A 20,324-nucleotide genomic window follows, 5' to 3' on the forward strand; every position below is an offset into this window, starting at 1 on the left:
AATTCAAAGCTCACCAAAATGTGCCCAAATTTATAAACATAACTGCTAAACTTTAATGTAGTGATGCTAAATGACAAGGTAATGTGAGTTTCTGTCTTAAAATCTCATAAATGTTCCCTGTTGAGAAATCAGTTGTTCTGTTATTATTCTGAAGGATACTCGGTTGTTAACTTTACCACAGAACACATTTCGATGTACTTAATTTTGAAAGAATATATATTTCTTTGTTAACGGTATTCTGTTCATTTGTCCAAACTGTGTAATGAAAAAATCCCTCTTCCCGTTGTGTTTTTTTTTTTTTATTCATTTTTTTTTCATGTTTTAAAGACTACAAAATGCCTGATTTAATAAATCAATTTTCACTCAGAAAAGATAGCTCATTGCGATTACAAATTTTAGATACTGAACACACTTCATTAAAAACCTCTGATTATTTCCGCAATTTGAAATCGAAAATTTCAATCAGTTTTTAATATTTTTTTTTCAACATTTAATTCCATACAATTGCTAATGTTATACATTCAAAACATAATTTCAAACATTTTGAATAGAACCAAGGGCTTTTTATTAACTTTCTAATTTGATAGTTTACGAAAAGTTCATGCGAAGAAGAAGTCATGAAGGTATATACTTCAAAATAAATGTTGTCTTCGAAATATATGAAAAAAAATAAAGATCTACAAATTCTACAACAATCAATGTATGAATCACAATTATATGTATTCTTTAAATCCATATTTAAGATATTTTTATCTAATAAAAAGTAAAATCACAAAAATACTGAACTCCGAGGAAAATTCAAAAGAAAAGTCCTTAATTAAATGGCAAAATCAAATGATAAAACACATCAAACGAATTGACAAAAACTGTCATATTCCTGACTTGGTACAGGCATTTTCAAAAGGAGAAAATAGTGAATTGAACCTGGTTTTATAGCGCTAAACCTCTCACTTGTATAACAGTCGCATCAAATTCCGTTATAATTACAACGATGCGTGAACAAAACAGACATAATAGGTAACATTGTCAAAATATGGGTACAGCAGTCATCACTGTGTCACAATCTCAAAACAAACTACCATTTAACAAAGAAGCACAAAAAGCATCTATCAAACCTAACAACCACATTCATTGCTTACGTATATATGTATTTTAAATCAACCCATAAAGGATTGAAATATATTAAGTCCTGTGACTGCATTCACATCTACTCTTAGTGTAGAGTCGCGTGTTTGACGCCAGAAAATGTAAACGTCACACAGGAAGAAATATAAAATAATTTTGTCGTTCAAAGTATTTTCAAAATTATAATTTCACATGGGGAATGGTGGTATACAGGTTTGAAAAATCAAAAGTTCTTGTTAGAACTATTTTTCAGAAAAAGACCGAAAATGGATCTGTAGAACACATAAAGAAGATGTAATAGTACCCAAATAAATCAGGATTACGAATTTAACTACTGCATTGCAATTAAATTATGTTTACGTTCCATAGAAGCTGATTCTACACATGTACCGTCACTTATTTATAAGAATTGTCAACTAGAAGGGGAAAAGATGCACAAAAAAGCTGCAAACATGAAATCCTTGATTAAAATCTTATATAGAGTTCCACTGAATCCTGAACTTTGTAATATTTTATTTTCATATATAAACATGTTCAAAACAACTTTTATTCCATTGATATTCCAAATATATCGAGAGAAAAAGAACACTAAAGACTAAAGAAATCCGCCGACAGATTAATAATTTAATAGTGATTTTTTTACAGCACTGGGTCGATACCTCTGCTAGTGGACTATCAGTCCCCGAGGATATCATCAGCTCAGTAGCCAGTACTTCGGTACAGACATGATTTATAACAAACATTTCGAAAATTGTCCGTTTATAGATTTTGAAATTTTAAAGAAACTGAGGTTTCAACTCCCTTAGTCAAAGTTGACCTTAGATGGATTTGGCTATTTTACGAACTTTTTGGTCATATAGCTCTTTAATTGTTTCGGTTCTTAAACATCATCGACTTTCAAATATTCGGCTTTGAACGTTCCTGATGAAGGTAAATCCATAAAAGCGCCACAGACGCATGAAATTAATAACATGATGTTCTTCTTTTTTACAGTATTGGGTCGATACCTCTGCTGGTGGACTATCAGTCACCGAGGTTAACATCATTTCAGTAGTAAGTACTTTGGTGCTGACATGATTTATGTCAAACTTTTCTAAAATTGTCCGTTTATAGATTTTGAAATTATAAAGAAACTAAGGTTCAACTCCCTGAGGCAAGGTTGACCTTAGATGGATTTGGCTATTTTTTAGGAACTTTTTGGTCATATAGCTTTTCAACTGTTTCGGTTCTTATACATCCTCGGCTTCCAAATATTCGAGTTTGAGCGTTCTTGATAAAGGTAAATCCAGAAAAGCGAAATTAATTACGATTTGTTTTCATTTTGTTTAGCATTTCTTTGTTGTTGGTGGCTTTGTTAGAATTTAATTAGAAGTTCAAGATGAATTTGTGTGAAATTCAATACATATTTAACAAAAGCTTTGAAAAACCCGAAACTCGATAGCTAGTGTACATGTATGAGTTTTATCATTTTTGTCTTCGTTTCCAAGTCACAAAGGGAAACATTTATTCATACAATTTACATTTGATACTATGCATTGATCACACAGACGTTTAAGTTTAATTTACACGAAATTCCAAATATATCTTATGACTTAACATATATTCTAAAACTAAATTACAATAAAACTCTGTTTGTAACGTTAATTTTGATTGTTTATCTGAAATTGCTGGCGCAAACGCAACGTCATGTAAAGGATGTTAAAATATAAGATTGAAACGGGATTTTGTTTAGTTGCATTAGAATAGCGATGACAATACTGTATTTTAAAATTTTGCAAATATCAGGTGAGGTGCTGAGCTAACGCGACGAACGTAAACTCAATTTACGAGTATCAAATATCCAACTGATGTGAGGAAATCTTCAAACAATACTTTATTTTCTTATTATTTGAGTTAATCAATTGCTGACGAAACTGATGAATGATTATAAATTGCTAGGTAATGCATTCATTGCTTAGTTAAGCCAGAAAACAAAACAAGACAAAACAGAAAACCAAATATCCATAACAAATTAGCTAATGCATCATCCAAATTGATAACGTGTGGTATTACTATCGTAGGCAATCGTTACAAAACGAGAGTGACATTTATTAAGTATTGATTATTTTCATGTTAAGAGGATTTGAATATAGCACCATTACTGTTTGGTCTGATAAATTTTAAATGATATGTATTGAGAAATATGATGATGCTTGTATTCTCATCTATCATTTAGCAGATTTATTTTTACATTAAAAATATATTAATAGTAGTTGGCTGCTTATATCTTTTAATTACTACGTTTTCTTCGTTAGCTCATTTTATTCTGGGTAAAACATTATCATGATTAAAACTTTATCAACATGTCCTCATTTGTAATATCAAATTCGTTCGACTTTTCAGTGTTAACAGAGTTAGAAAAAAGAAATGAAAACAACCCCTAAACATGTGTCTGTCCGAGGACTAGAACCTCAACAGTTGGCGTAATTATTTATATCTCGTTTTTTTTCTCGGGTTCTTGTTTTTATTTGCTTATCATGTTATTATGGGAATTTGAAGTTGATGGAAAGTCTTTGATAGTTTTTGTTAAATGTATTCGCCCCTTTCCTATATATACTAGAGTTGATTAACAGATTGAGATACATGTATTGCATGACAACTAATTAATTGCTGAAAACCGTATCTGTGCTAACAACAAGATTTCTTGTTATGTTTCGTTAGGATGCTACCTCAGTGACGTATTATATATTCGTATTTTAGATCTTCTGGAAAAGGAATCGTGTCTTCCTTTAATCTTAAGTCGACCGTTGTTCCTATGAGTAGATTTTATCTAAACACAGTGTTCAAAATAAAAGTATGCACAAAATTAGAGTTCCATTAAAAAAAAAATAATAAATGTAACATGGTTGTCCTGTTTCACATTCGATATGAATCAGACAAAAAAAAAATGCGCGATAATAGCACAAAAGTGATTTAATTTAATTCTATAACAACTATTGGGATATTGTGCGAATGTATTATTCAGTTAGAGGGATTTTCATAAAAAGTAGTATTACACCCACCATGTAAATTGCTGTTGTATACAAAGCAAACGAGTTTATAAATCGCCTTCAAATCTTTTATTCCTCCTGAAGATGCATAAAATATTTCTCACTAGAAATAAAGCTTGCAAAAATCAATGAATCAATCATTGTTTTATTATCATTTTTTTTTTTTTTTTTTTTTTTGAAAAGGGGGGGGGGGGGGGGCGTTTCATAATCTAAATAGCAATACCATTTTTTCTTAAATATGAATAAGATAGGGGAGATACCAGTAACAATCATGAACTATAATTCGAACAAAAAACAGACAACAACATGATCAAAATAAAAAAAAAGAAAGGACAAACAGCAGTTTACAAACCACTACTAATAAACATGGCGTGATCTCAGCTGTTCTGCATGTTGAAAAAGATGCCATTCCAAATATAGACATAAATGTAAAATACATCCAGTTTTATCATTATGTGTGAAATTCGATTCATATTGAGCAAAAGCTTTTGAACAAGACCGAAAACAGTTGGATATCTAATGTTACAGTTTAAAAGTTCTCAAATTACGTATCCATTAGGACAAGCAAAATGGATATTTTTCAAACATTTTAAATTGAATACTACCAATTAATCACACAGACGTTTTGTTTATTATTCAGTAAATTCCACGACATTCTTTTACCTTATATATGCTTTATCTGAAATTGTGGGAGCAAGTGTAAACGTCGTGTAAATAATGTTGAAATATATAATTCAACGATGATTTCTTTCAGTTGCATAGTAGTTGTGATGATGCTCCTGTATTTTTAAAATTTACAAACATCATTTTTTTATTCAATAGTTGCAAGTATCCGGTTACTGGCTTTCTCAGTTTATGAGCAGTATATCGCCTATTGATGCCCACAAATCTTCAAATAGAATTCTTTTATTTTATCAATAGTTGAATTAAGCAATTGCTGACAAAACCGATGATGAAATAATTTTAACTCACTAGATAATCCTTTCGTGACTAAGATAAGCGGGAAAACAAAAACAAGAGAAAACATAAAAGCAATAGAAAACAAACAAATATCAAAAACAAATTAGCTAATGCAGAACCATCATTTAATCTAAATTAAAGAAGTGCAGTATTACTATTGCAGGCAAAAAGAGAGCAAAGTTTGTTTAAGATTGATTATTGAGTTTTAAAAGGATATGAATATCACACCATTATTGCTTAGTCTGAAAAATATCAAATGATATGTATCGAGAATTATAACGTTGCCTGTATTCTCATTTCTTATTTGAATATTTTTACATAAATAATACAGAAATAGCATTTTAATAATACAATGCCTTACAAATCTTTAAACCGACAATTAACTTTTGTCTGGGACATGCCATTTATATTAGGTCAGTTATTATTCCCATATATCAAGTAATATTGACTAATGAGAAATTGGAACAACTATCTAGAGACAACTTGGCTATATATAAAAAACAGTGTATATTTCTTTTATCTTATATCTTAATCAACATTTCTTCGTTTGTAATATCAAATTCTTCAGAGTTTACAGTGTTGGCAGGCGTAAGCAAACATATCATATTATATTAACTTATACTCATAAACATTAACACACACTATAAAAAATACAAGTTATTTTCAATGTCAAAAGTGTTTTATAACTAAATTTATTCTGGGTTCAACAATTAACATGATTGAAAACTCGTTTGTAAAATATTTTTTTACGATTTTCAACGTTAACAGGTGTAAGCACACAAATCATATTAGATTAATTTATACTCACAAACATTAACTCATTATTGTCTACATCAAACTTTTGTTTCATGGTCAAAATTATAAATGCTGACGGAAGCGCCTCTCAAATGATTGTAGTCCTTCTACGCACTACTAATTTTCATTTAATTATCCTTGTAGTCAAACAGGTTAATTTGTTGATCAATTTGAAAAATAGATATGATGATGCTTGCTTTGTGAGGAAGATGTCAAGCTTTCATGTCTACCGTTATCATATCGAGGGTATCACCAGCCCAGTAGCCAGTAATTTGGTACTGGCATAAAAATACAGATTTTGTGTTATTCAAATTTGCTGTTATAAAATTTTGGAAATAATTTTAAATCAAGAAATACATCTCAGGCAAATTTCTGATTCCTTGCCCGATAATGGTAATACTTTTCTGTCCATTTTGTTTTATAAGCCCTTCATTTTTTGGATTTGTACCGTCAATGTAAAACAGGACTTCCCATAAGAAGGTTACTCTAATCCTGCATTTTTACTCATTATTTTTTACTTGCGTATTTATCTTAACTGTTCCTGCATTTTGATTTTGCTTTTATACATGTGGTATGATTGCCAATGAAACAATGCTCCACTAGAGACCAGTTGACGTAGAAGTTAACAACTATAGGTCGCCATACGGCCTTCGAAAATGTGCAAAACCCATACCGCATAGTAAGCTACATAAGGCCCCGAAATGACACATGTAAAACAATTAGAATGAGAAAACTAATGGTCTGATTTATGTACAAAACAATAAACGAAAAACTAATGTTATATACAGCAACAAGCAACAACCACTGAATTACAGGCTCCTGACTTAGGACAGGCACATACAGAATGTGGTGGGGTTGAACATATTAGCTGGTGCCAAACGTCCCCCTTATCTGGGACAGTGGTGTAACAATACAACATATTAAGAACAAACTATAAAAAGTTGAAAAGGACTTACCTAATCAGATCGATACAAAGCACACAAAAAAAACATTACAAACACAAAAGACACAAAGTACAGATCTGAGAGTACTCATATTTACTAAAAGCTAATTCAAAGTCAATTACAACTGATAAAAATCTTTTATCTCAGAGGAAAATCTATTAATGCAAATTTAGATCATTCAAGATGAAGTTCAATCACACGAAAAGTGTTAAATTTATTACATATGAATAAGAAGAGATACGTCTAGATATCATTGAAACAAATTCCAACTACACAATGTCAAAGTCAACATACGTATATTAACAAAAGACACATTTCTATATCCTATGTCGAGCCCTAAATCGCCTAGATTCAACAGGTTATAAATCAATTTTAAATGAGATTACCAGAGATATATGATCATTAACTAAAGCTATCTTACGTGATAGCAACACAAATAGCCGTTATAGAGGTTCCACACTAGAGAAAGACCAATTAACATGTGACATTGTAATATAGAGATTTTTGTAAGAAGCCCGTAGTATTTTTTGACACTGTATAACGCAATATTGTTTTACTTGTATCTTCCTGAAAATAAGGAGACATGGTATGATTGCCAATTAGACAACAATCCTTTAGAGTCAAAATGGCGTAGATGTAAGCAAACTACTGTGAAGCTAGCCGACGATAACTTTACGTTACCGAACGACCTTCAACAGTTTTAGAGAAAGAACAGATTTAACAACCTCAATTGTTAAGATTTTCTTCGTTACCAATTTACATAAACGTTTTATTACAAGATATTCAACACACTAGGGAAATATGTGAACACATCTTTTACATAAAACATAAGTCGGGGTTTATGATTTAATAAATCACCGTTGAATTTCACGACAATAATGATGCGTGATTCTTGATATCGAAACCAAATGCACTACTATTCTATGTTCAAAAGTGTTTCTAATACAACTATTTAAAAGGCTAAGCATATAAATCCAATAAACGTATATCTTACATAGTTCTCATTTAATTTTTTTTTTTTTTAATTATTGCAAAACCATTTCTTGTTATATATTAAGAAAGGGGGGAAGATACCAGAAGTGATCATAAACTATAAGTCGAAGAAAACCAACACTATGACCAAAATAAAAAAGATGGAAAGACAAACAGCAGTTCACGAACAACAATAGATAAACCGAGGTGAAATCACCTGTTGGAAGTTAAAAAGAAGAAATTCGAAATAAGGAAAGAAATGTAAAAAATTTTTCACTGTTAATTTAGTTAGTTATAGTCTGCAATAAACTCGTAACTTTCATAAAAAATGATAAATTGTTCACTATAAAATGTTTTGTTTAACGGCTGCAGCGATTACAAAATCTTACCACTGTCGCTATTATCATAATTTAAATTACCCATGTTGTGTTTGTAGACTGTTGCTGCTCTTTTTGGTCGTTTTGAGTTATTTGCCATGGCATTGTCGGTCCTTTTTTCGACTTCTCAGTTTGACTACCCTGTTGCTATAATTGGCCTCTCTTTCTGATTCTAAGTTTTTCATAATTAACAATTAGATTGTACTAAAAGTAATGTGTCAACTCCCGAAAGCAAAATTCATTTTAGTAAAAGTAGCCCGTTTGTGCAGTTCTGTTAATGCCCTTTCGACTTTGGTGCTTCAACTGGAGGTGACTTGATGAATATTATTCACCCTTAAAGGTATGGTAACTCAAAACTTTGCAATTCTTGCTTTCAAAAAAACGACTGAAATTCTAAAACCAATTTGTCAGGACTCTCAACATTTGTTGCTACCTCTCCCATACAACCAATACCACTACTACCACACTCTTAGATGTATGTACGTACCGACGGTCTGGGAGACACTATATGTACAGATGTTTTTCTTTGTCATGAAAAAATAACAAACAAAACAAAAATAAACTAACTGTACGCGTGATCAATATTTGCAACTTTTAATACAAAGTATCTAGTCTTTTGGATAATTATAAATAATATCAGAAAATATATCAAATGAATTTTACAATGTCCTTATCTATACTTCTAACTCATAATTTGATGAAAGAAAAAAGAAACGCCAGTCAGAGATAATTACTACACATTAAGTATATTAAGATATAAACCTGAAGGAACTAGCCCGATATAGTACACAACTAATTTTGAAGATAAATGCAAAATGATAGTTTTTAATAAATGCAGAATATCCAATGATCATGTAGTTATCAATGAAGGAATTCTTCGAAGGCATTTTGACATTTTATCAATAAGTATATTCTATGCTAATCATCATGTACAACTAAAATACTATACCTCTAATCAAGCTAGAGCTACAACACAGTCACAACAATGTTGTTGACATGGTACACAATCAACAGTTTCTTCTTTTTCCTATTTTTATTATTCTTCACAAAGGAAGCGTCCTTGTTTAGCAATTTCGTTTATAAATGAAACTTACAACAGATTTATATGTCGTTCTTTCCGTTAAAATATGTTTGATACGTAAGTACAGATATGAATAAATTATGAAAAGAATAACAATAAGTCTTTATATCTAGATATTTTTTTATTTGACGATAATACATGACATATACAAATGTTGAGACTGAACACGAATGCGGCCACTTTCATTTTAGACGAAAACCATCTGAAAATTGACGTTTTATGGCATATTTGATAGATTTTTCATATTTAAGCTTGCATTTGAGCGTCTTTAATGACCAAATCAGTAAAAACCTTTTATATAAACTAATTGAATCGACTGAAGTAGACACTTGAGTGTTTAACAAATGTCAAAGATCTTTCATCCAATGTATTTCGAGTTTTAGGCAGAAATCAGCCCTTACCGGACCTTCTCCTTTATTAGAAATCGTAAGACAAAACATTAATCCATCATTGTATGTCACTTTTCACGCATTGAATATTCTTTCAGGTGTGTGGGTATTTTTTTTTTTTTTTTTTTAATTGTCTTAATCTATTTTCGTAACCAAACTCATTAGTCAGTTTATCGCGATATTGTTGTGTATCTGATCGTGACTACATTGTTGAAATGTATTTAGATTAGCTTTTATAGAGAGTTTATCGGATTTTTAAAGTTGTTAAATTAATACTTCGATCATAAGGCAAGCAAAATTATCTTATGTCACGAATCTGAGTCTAAAATGAAAAGGAAAGTCTAATTTTATATTTGAAGCTTTCTATAAAACGAAAACATCTCTGGAATCATACAATTTCCTTTTCAATATTTTTAATTCTGTTAAGTGAGAAAAAACTCTTTCTGCAAAATAATAATTGGTTAGAATTGCATGGTTGAACGATATGTTCTCTACCTTATATAGTCGTAAAAAGGTACTAATGAGTAAAGGAATTGAAGACAGCTCTCGTTCAGGGCTGCAATTACAAAATGTTAGGTTTTTTTTTTGTTTTAAGTCAACTTTTCTATATATCCATATACTAGCATTTTTATAAAAAAAAATATGTTCAGTGAAAAATCCCGCCGCACCTGATAGTTTAACCACAACCTCCTGTCATTTAGTGTACTGATACTTCCAAACCACCTGAATGTTTTTGTTCCTATCAACTGCAAACATTACTTGGACTTCGTTGATGACAGTGCTACAAACATTTAGATAAATTGTGACCTAGTTAGCGAAATAAGAAGACATTTTGTATGAAATGGCAGTAACATTAGCTTTAGTCGAAGACAAATCAATATGTTATCAAATGATTAAAACAGTGCAGAAGGTTCAGATATGTTAAATGTTGTACGTGATGTAATTTTAAATTTTTGAAATCTCGGATGATTTAAATAGGACATACATATAATTTTTGTTTTTGATATTTCGAAAATTAAGTGTGGTGCAGATCTTTGGTTGTTTTGGTTTTGTTTATTCACGTTTTTATAGACTCTGGCGGAGAATTAGAGCTTGACATACTATACAAACAACTGTCTGTCTAATGTTGAAGACTGAATGATCACCTCTAGTAGATGTTAATAAGACAGTGTTTATGTCGTTGGATACTTTGTCTCATTGACGTATACCCCATATCGCTTTGTTAGACGTATACCCCATATCTCTTTGTTAGACGTATACCTCATATCGCTTTGTTAGACGTATACCTCATATCGCTTTGTTAGACGTATACCTCATATCGCTTTGTTAGACGTATACCCCATATCTCTTTTTATTCATATTAATTCCAGTACAAACTGATTTTTTAGAGTGAACAGGGTACCTTACATTGAAGATAGGTCTCTTTAAAGTTTTCAGAAACGTACGAGCAACAGCAGGAGTAGAAAATTGAAACTAAGTACCTAACTTAGATTTTGAGCTTAACTGGTTTCACTAAGATTTCCATTTCTTTTTGTTAAGGCTTACTGGTCTCACCAAGATAACCCTTTTCCGTTCACATTGTTAAGGATAACTGGTCTCAGTAAGAAAACCCTTTACCTTTCACTTTGTAAGGTCTCACTAAATTTTTCTTTACAATTCACTTTGTAAGACCATGGACTGGTTTCAGTAAAATAATCATTTGTTTTTCAATTTGTTAGGTAATAGACTAGATTTGTTGAATAAAAACCCAAAAAAGTGTTATTAAATTACATAAGACATCGGAGGATTTTAAAGTTTGAAAATCATGCAGTTGAATTGGTAGACAAATTTGGAGTTTTCAAGGAAGATCTGAAAGTTCCAGAAATGTAAAGGCAGTACAGTTTCAAAGTTTACTTGCAAAAAGAGGGACGAAAGAAACCAGAGGGACAGTCAAACTCATAGATCGAAAACAAACTGACAACGTCATGGCCAAAAATAAAAAGACAAACAGACAAATAATAGTACAGATGACACAACATAGAAAACTAAAGACTAAGCAACACGAACCATTGGCTATCAAGACGAGTGTTTACCATGCTCATCCGCCATTGATTATTGAATACAATAAAAAAAATAACTTATCAAATGTGCCTAAAATTAAAAACATTATAGTAAAACTTAAGGTAAAGTGAGTTCCTGTCTTCAAACTTGAAAATGTTACCTGTTGAGAAATCCGTTCTTCTGGTTTTCCGTTGAAGTTTTCATTCAAAAATAAAAATTTCTAACATGTATCTTAATGTTAACGGTATACACATGAAAATCGGTTGTTAACTTTACCACAGAACATATTTCGATGTATTTAATATTTGAAAGAATATATTCTTTTCTTTTTCACTTGTTTTGTATATGCTTTACAGACTACAAATATTCATGATTTCCTTAATGAATTTTCTACCAGAATAGCTAACTGATTGTGATAATAAGTTGTATATATTTGACAAACTTGATTTGACACCCTTTATTATTTTCGTAATTTGAAATCTAAATTTTCAATCAGTTTTCTATTGAATTCCTTTTCAATATTTGGTTTCACACAATCGCTAATGTTATACATTGAAAACATCATTTCTATCATTTTAACTAGAACCACAGGCTGTTTGATGTGTCAACACCTTTCCAATTTGATAGCATTAGAAAAAGCATAATTCAAATGACGAAGGTAAAAGAGAGGCAAAAGATACCAAAAGGATATTCAAACTCATAAGTCGAAATAAAACTGACAACGAAAGAAAAAAGAAAAAGACAAACAGTACACAAAACTACACGAAAAAGTACACAAAACACAACATAGAAAGCTAAAGACTGAGCAACACAAACCTCACAACCAAAATCTGGGGGTAATCTCAGGTGCTCAGGAAGGGTAAGCAGATCCTGCTCCACATGTAACACCCGTGGTGTTGCTCATGTTAGTACAAACCCGGTGATAAGTCTAATGCGGAAGGTCCATTCGGGAAAAAGGCGATAATTGGAATCTAACCGTTGTCCCCTGTGAAACGGATATTCCAAAACGGTCAACCAACTCGTGATAGCGTCAGTAAAATGTACCAAGGAATAATTTTAACTTCACCGATTGAAACTCTTGGTCTAATAGCTTCTTTGTGAGCAGCAACCCTCAAAGAAATCATGATCAGGAAATACAAGCCCTGGAATATTGTATCATCTGGGAGATATATACTCCGTATGCAGGCGCTGCTGGAATGTTGCTATAAAAAATGGAAAGTTCACAATTGGGTAGCTGAAATCATCTCTTTTGTCGTAAAGTTTTGTTTTCAACCGACCCTCATTGTCAATTTCTAGATGTAAGTCAAGATATAAGGCATACTGTATATGTTGTATCCTCTATTCGATGAGATTAGATGCGTTCAACATAGTCACCAAATTTTAGATTATTTAGTGAGAAAACATTATCTTTATAGCGGAAAGTGAAGTTAAAGGATACTGATAACTTCTTTTCTTTCTTCCTAAGAAGTTTCTGTATGAAGTCAGCCTCATATGAATAAAGGAACAAGTGGACAAGAAGATGGGTACAGTTGGTTCCCATGTAAAAGTACCAAAATAAATTAGGAATACGTATTTAACTACTGAAATGCAAATAAATTATTTTTACATTCCATGGAAGCTGTTTCTACATATGCGATGGCTATTATTTATGACAATTGTAAACTAGAAGTGGAAAGGGTAAGCATTAAATTACAAATATGAAATCCTTTAGTAATAGTTTAGATAGAGTTCCACTGAATCCTATAGCTTGTCATGTTTTAATTCCATATATACACATGTTTCTTTAGAAACAGTGGTTTCATTGATATCCAAGAAATTACCGTAAAAAAATAGAAAGAACAAAAGACTAAAGAAAACTGGCAAAAGAAAATAACTTTTGAATTTATAATAATTTGATCATATCTTTGTTGTTGATTGCTTTGTTGGAATTTTTGTGAATTTCAATTCATATTTGGGAACAGCATTTGAAAAACCCGAATCCAATTAGATAGCTTATGTTAGAGTTTAATAATTCAAATTTACGTATCCAAAAAGACACAGAAAATGGACATTGTTTTTAACCGTAACATTAAATACTATATATTGATCACACAGTGGTTTTCATTTTAACAACTTAAATTCCACTCATGTCTTATGACTTCACATATCCTTCATTTTTATTGTTTATTTGAAATTGTAGGCTCAGGCGTAACGTCATGGAAATGATACTAGAATATAATTTGGATTGAAAGGTGATTTCTTTCAGTTGCATTAGCATTCTGATTACAGTACTGTATTTCAAAATTTGCCATAATTTTTTTTCTTTTTTTAATGTTTGCAAATATCCGGTTAGTGGCTAAGCTAAAGCGACGTAAATAAACTTAAATTACGAGCAGCTAATCGCCAATTGATTATATTTAAATCTTCTAATAATATACATTCCTGAGGGAGATATGAAGATTTGTTCACTCAATATGATTCATATTTCCAGAAGGCATTGATCTTGAAATATGATTTTTCGAGGGTACACTTATCTTCATATCTCCCTAAGCCAAGGGAAATAATTGTTTTATTCTCCTTTCTATACTTTTTTACTTCTGGAATACAAAATATTTAATTTACATACACTTTTCTGACCGGCTTGCTTTGATTTCTAAACTCAAAATAACATTTATAAACAGAACCGATATGTACATTTACCGCGCGTAACGTCGCACGAGGTAGTCCATGCCGATGTTCAGAGGAGATTAAATACTCAAAAGGGGAATATAAAGTTTTGTTCAATGTCACGTGGGATTGTCTGAACCAATTATTTGTTTATTTCGCTATCAATATTTACATACAGTGGAGTAAAGTACTTTTATTTTCTTATTATTTGAGTTAAGCAATTGCTGACGAAACCGACAATAAAGGAAATATAAATTGATAGGCAATGCATACATGGCTTAGTTAAGTCGGAAAACAAAAACAAGACAAAGCCAAAAAAATAAAGAAAACGAACCAAAAATCCATAACAAATTCGCTAATACAAAACCATCATTTGATTCAAATTAATGAGGTGTGATGTCACTATCGTAGGCAATGGTTACGAAACGAAAATGACATTTATTTAATATTGATTATTTAATGTTAAAAGGATTTGAATATAACACCATTATTTTTTGTCTGAAAAATATCAAATGATATCTTATGAGAAATATAACATTGCCTGTATTCTCATTTTACTTTTATCAGATTAAATTACATAACAATACAGTAATAGTAGTTGGCTGCTTATATCTTTGCAACTTCGATAAACCATGTCTATAAATCTTTACACCAACTATTAACTTTTGTCTGGGACATGCCATTTATATAAGGTCAATTATTATTCCCAGAGATCAAGTAATCTTGACTAATGAGTAATTGGAACAACTATCTAGGGATAACATGGCTATACATGATTTTTAATGTACGATTATTTTAAATCTTTTATTAATACATAATGTAGAGCCACTAAATACATTTTTGTTAACTTGTACTAATGAACTTGCAGGAAAGAATTGTCGTTTTGAAGCGATACATTGGTCAAATATAACAGTTAAAATTAAAGAAAGACAATTGAATATACATTTTATTTCCAATGTCAAAAGTTGGTTTATTAAGTTTTCTTCGTTAACTCAATTTGTTCTGGGTAACAACAATTATCATGATTGGAAACTTTATCAACATGTCCTCATTTGTAATATAAAATTCGTCCGACCTTTCAGTGTATACAGAGTTAGAAAAAAGAGATGAAAACAACCCCAAAATAATTTCTAGATCTTCAACTGGGGGCGTAATTATTTATGTGTCAGTGTTTTTAGCGGGTTCTTTTATTTCATCATGTTTTGGGAATCTGATCATGAAGTTGATGGAAAGTCTTTGATCGTTAAACTTGTTCACCCCTTTCTATATATACTATAGTTGATTTACAGATTGACATACATGTATTGCATTACAATTTATTTCTTATTGACGACCGTATCTATGTTGACATCAAGATTTCGTGTTATGTGTCGTTGTGATGCTGCCTCAGTGACCTTTCATTTATTCGTACATATCTACTGGAGAAGGAATGATGTCTTCTTTTATGATTAAGACGACCGTTGTTCTACCGAGTAGATTTTAGATAACACAATGATCAAAATAATAGTGTGCACAAAATTAAAATTCCATTTCAATAAAACGAAACAAAATTGAGCTGCGTCGGATAGAAATCGACCTTATGTCGGGTTGAAAGAAATCTCTATGCAAAGTCTGTAACTGTTTGAAAACTGAGGCGAAATTTATAAGAACCCTACAAAACAGACTAACATTTATCTTTTACTAGTATTTCGTATTTGAATTTTTCAAAATCAATCAAAGTCTTATCAATGTACATGGATACGTGTACTTACATAAGGTCGATTTCTATCCGACGCAGCTCATTAATGTTAAATGCTAGTCCTGTTTCACATTCAATATAAGTAAGACAAAATACAATACGCGATAACATCACAAAAGTAGTTTAATATAATTGTATTACGTGTATTGAGACATTGTGCGAAGGTAGAATCCATTAGCGGGAGTTCCATACAAAGTGTTATTACACCCATCATTTAAATTTAAAATCTATAAAGCAAACTAGTTTACAATTCTCCTTCAAATTTTTCGTCCGTCCTGAACATGTATGCAATATTTGCCAGTAGACGTTAAGCTAACAAAAATACGTAAATCAATCCAGTCTTTTTTTTTTTTTGGCTTAATAGACCTACTAATGATGTTATGGCCAATTTGTAATATCTGTATCCTTATTGTAAAAGATATAGTGAAATAGAAATTAAAAAACATTGATCTCTCGCATGAATATAATCCATATCTATCCAAATATTTAAAAAATATTATCCGTTTAATAGTATTTACAACTGAATCGTTAAAGTTTTCTTCGTTACAAATTTCCATTTTTTATCACAAGTTATTTTTTACATAAGGGAAATACGTTAACACATCTTTTGCATTAAAACATAAGTAAGAGTTTATGATATGATAAATCCCTGTTCAATTGCACTGTTGTTTACGACGATGAGCATGAGTGGTTCTTGATATATCAGGCGGCAGGTTATAAACAAATGTATTACTACTTTATGTTCAAATGTGTTACTAATACAATTATTTTTAAGTCAAAACATACAAACTTAATAAACGTATATTTGAAATGGTTTCCATTCCATTTTTCAAATAGCAATACCAGTTTTTCTTGAATATGAAAATGGGGGGACATACCAGGAACGATCATCAACTATAATATGAGGAAAAACAGACAACAACAAAACCAAAATAAAAAACAATTCAATAAAGACAAAGAACAGTTTACGAACCACTACAGACAAACCTGATGTGAACTCACCTGTTCTGGAAGTTGAAAAAGAGGTCATTTGAAACATTGACAGAAATATAAAATGCATTCAGTTATATTAGTATGTGTGAAATTCAATTGGGAAATCGAAGAAGAAGTAATTTTAAATCCCTTGGTAATGCCTTCGTGAATAAGATAAGCGGGAAACAAAAACTATAGAAAAACAAAAAAGCAAGAGAAAATAAACATAATATCCAAAATCAATTAGCTTATACAGAAACATAACTAAATCCAAATTAAGGAAGTGTGATATTACTCTGGCAGGCAAACGTTACAAAATGATAGCGGCATTTATTTAAAATTGGTTATTTTGTGTTAAAATGATATAAATATAATGCCATTAATGTTGGTCTGAAAATATTAAATTGTATGTATTGAGAAATATAACGTTGCCTGTATATACTGTATTTTTTCTTTTATAAGATTAAATGACATAAAAATACAATAATAGTAATTGGCTGCTAATATCTCTGAACTCTATTATATTATATATTAGGTTTAGGTCAGTTATTATTCCTAGAGACTTATGAGTAATCAGTACGTCTTTCTAAAGTGAAATGGCTATATATGTATAATAATGTATACCTGTTTTAATCTTTTAGTAATATACAATGTTGAACCACTAAATCTTTAAACTTATAACTAATGAACTTGCAAGAAAGTTGTTGTCGTTGTGAAGCGATATACTTGTTAAAAGATATAGAATGACAAACGAATATAGATGTTCTTTCCAATGTCAAAAGAATTTTTTCTAAAATGTCTCACGTTAAAATAATTTAATCTGGGTAACAACAATTATCGTGATTGAAACTTTTTTCAACTTTTCCTTATTTGTAATATTAAACTCGTCCGATTTTTCAGTGTTTACAGAGATAAAGACAACCCCGAAATATTTCAATGTGTCTGTCCGATGTCTGGAACCTCAACAGTGGGAAGACGCAATATTTACAGATGATTTTTATGTCGTAAAAAAGTAACAAACAAAACACAAAATAGACTAGGTGTACGCATAGTCAATATCTAAAACTTTTCATATACATTTGTGTCTGGTCTTCTGGGTAATTATAATTAATATCAGAAAATATATCAAATGAATTTTACAATGTCATTATCTATACTTCTGACTCATCATTTACTGAAAGAAAAAGGAATGGCGATCAGAGATAATTGCTAAAAATTAAGTATATTAAGATATAAACCTGAGGGAGTTAGCGCAAAATAGTATCTATTTTTGAAGATAAATGCAAAATGAAAGCTTTTAGTAATTTAGACATGTTCCTTCTGGGAATGTGACCTTATTCTAGGTGAAAACATGATAAATGAAGGATATCTTATGAACATGTAGTTTGGGATAACCGGAAGGAATTCTTCACAAGTATTTTGATATGTTATCAATGATTATTTTCTATGCTAAGCAGTGTATATTACTGATATACTACGCCTCTAAGCTAAATCTTTAACACAGTCACCTTACAGATGTTCACATAGTACACAATCAACAGTTTCTTCTTTTGCCAACCTGATTATTATTCGTCTTGGAACAGATTTTTGTGTCATTATTTCCCTAAAAATTCGTTTAATACATAATAAGTATGTTAAACTATGAAAAAATAACCCTTGTGTTAAAGCATATGTTAAATTTAATTTCAGGGATTTTAGGGATATTATTTCGAAAAGAAAAGACAAAGACTATATACATTTCCCCATCTTTGCAACTTTATCTTCCCGATGTTCTGATCATCCTTTGCCATAAAACATACGTATATAATAAAACGTTGACAGAATACCCATCCAACATTTTGTCACTTTCTTGTTTTTGTGTTTTGTTTGTTTGTTTGTTTGTTTGTTTTTGTTTTTGTTTTTGTCTTTATCTTTTTTCATAGCCTGACATACTCGCCAATTCTCCTCTTTGCGTCAGTACGAGCAATGAACCAGAATCTCAGGCTATCTATTTTCATAGCCACATTCATTAATCAGTTTATCGAGACGTTATTTTTATCTGATCGTGACTAGATGGTAGACATGTAAATTTATTTAGAAGTTTGCTTTTGTAGAGAGTTTATCAGATTTTTAAAATAGTTTTATTAATGCTTCGATCATAAGGCTAGCAAAATTATGTTATGTCACGAATCTGAATCTAAAAGGAAATTTTAATTTCATATTTAAAGCTCTCTATAAAACGAAGTGAGATGAATCTAACCCTGTCATTTATTGTAGCGACACTTTACATAGCGTTAATCCAAACCACCTGCATGTTCTTGTTCATCGTCTAAACATAAATATAGGCCTGTTGTGTATAATTCTAACATGCCCATAGACTGCAAAAATTGCTTGGACTTCGTTGAGGACTACGCTATAAAAATTGAAAACAAGCTAGTTAGCGAAAGTACGAGACATGTTGTCTAATTATCTTTATTCGAAGACAAATCCATATATTAAATGGTTCGATCAGTGCCTAATGTTCGGACATCTTAAATGCTATTCACGCTGTTTCATAAATATGTTGCTGATAACGTCTTTAACAATATTACTTATCTATCCAAAAATCAGTTCATCGAATTTTTCGATAAAGAACTTTAAATCAAAAATAGCATCTGGATATTTAATTGTATACATCTACATGTATAGCCAACTAAGGCTGAAATTTTAATAAATCTGTTATTTTCTCCTTTAGTAGATTTATTATAAAACATGATATAGGTCTTCCTTCAATCTATTGCATTCTTACATTGTATAAAATTACGCAAGAATCCATATAAAGAATCCTACGTTTTGGCATTTTCTAGATATGTCAGACTAAACCTATCTCCATTAAAAATAAAAGACAGTGTGGGGTATATGTCAAAAAGACAAAAACCAAAAAACACTAAATCAAAAGACTTTTAGAGGTCAAAATCCTATCTTAAAAAAAAATTATACTTTTTTCAGTACTTGTGTGATTTTGATTGGACATAAAAGAGTGGCGAAAGTTACCAAAGGGATATTCAAACTCATAAGTCAAAAACAAACTGACAACGCCATGGCTAAAAAAGAAAAGACAAACAGACAAACAACAGTTCACAAAACACAACATAGAAAAGACAAAAGACTGAGCATCACGAATCCCACCATAAACTTGGGGTGATCTCAGGTGCTCAGGAAGGGTCAGTAGATCCTGCTCTACATGTGGCACCCGTCGTGTTGCTCAGGTAGCAATACACAGTTAGGAGTGTGGTTT

The sequence above is a fragment of the Mytilus californianus genome, unplaced genomic scaffold (assembly GCF_021869535.1).
Source record: "Mytilus californianus isolate M0D057914Y unplaced genomic scaffold, xbMytCali1.0.p SCAF_6, whole genome shotgun sequence".
In the NCBI taxonomy this organism is placed as follows: Eukaryota; Metazoa; Mollusca; class Bivalvia; order Mytilida; family Mytilidae; genus Mytilus; species Mytilus californianus.